Source organism: Kogia breviceps, chromosome 1 (genome assembly GCF_026419965.1).
Source record: "Kogia breviceps isolate mKogBre1 chromosome 1, mKogBre1 haplotype 1, whole genome shotgun sequence".
In the NCBI taxonomy this organism is placed as follows: Eukaryota; Metazoa; Chordata; class Mammalia; order Artiodactyla; family Physeteridae; genus Kogia; species Kogia breviceps.
In genome coordinates, this window is record NC_081310.1 from 180,902,886 (window position 1) to 180,903,925 (window position 1,040).

The 1,040-nt window shown below is 36.2% G+C and overlaps 1 non-coding gene across 1 annotated transcript; it reads left to right on the forward strand.

Annotated features, from left to right (window-relative positions):
* The first annotated feature begins 656 nt into the window (after positions 1-656).
* On the forward strand, positions 657-729 carry TRNAG-CCC (transfer RNA glycine (anticodon CCC)). The gene has a single exon. It is a non-coding gene; the product is annotated as a tRNA-Gly (tRNA).
* Positions 730-1,040: the final 311 nt, after the last annotated feature.

Sequence of the window (1,040 nt, forward strand, 5' to 3'; positions counted from 1 at the left end):
TTTTATTTTAAAATATGTAATAAAATTTTAATTTTTAATATTTTAGTTAATCTTTTGATGAAAATATATTCAAATTTTGTGTATTCTGAAAACAATTACATTTTAATTCTTTAAATCAGAGGTTGGTAAACATTTCTGTAATGGAGAGATACTAAATATTTTAGGCTTTGTTGGTCATTGCATTCTCTGTCGTAACTACTCTGCCATTGTAGCATGAAAGCAGCCATAGACAATACATAAATGAATTAATGTGGCTGTGTTCCAATAAAACTTTATTTACAAAAACAGGCAAAAGGTCTAATTTGGCCCACAGGTTATAGTTTTCCAGTGCTGTCAAGAGAACACAAATTATGTGGAATTTTTAATTATGAAAAAATATTAGTAATTTTGCTGAAACAAAATCAAGAAAAATACATTGTAGGTGTGTCAATATCCTTCAGCCAAAGACCAGCAGAAACACACCTGTAGTTAAATGAATTGGATTTATAACTCCCAGCAGTGAGGGAGAATACATATCACTGGGAATCATAGGCTGTCTCAGAGGGTGTTAGGAAGAACCTATTATAGGATCTGGACTAGGGTTGAATGACTTGGGGGAAGGTCTAAGAAAGTGAGGAATTGCTCTAGATTGGATGTTAGAAGCAAGGGCAGGGACTTCCCTGGTGGTCCAGTGGCTAGGACGCTGCACTCCCAATGCAGGGGGCCCAGGTTCCATCCCTGGTCAGGGAACTAGATCCTGCATGCCACAACTAAGAGTTCACAAGCCACAACTAAAGATTCCACATGCCACAACTAAGATCCCACATGCTGCAACTAAGAACTGGCGCAGCCAAATAAATAAATAAATATTTTTTTTTAAAAGATAGAAAGCAAGGACAATGCTATGATTGGGGATGTAAGTTTGATCTATAGAAGGAAGAGACTAGCCCAAGGCTAAAACGAATTGGTAAGAAGTAGAAGTCACTCATTTTAGCTAAGGTGGGGTTGTTTGATATTTTGACTTGTCTATGCTTAGACAAAATATAAAGTGGCCTTGTTTT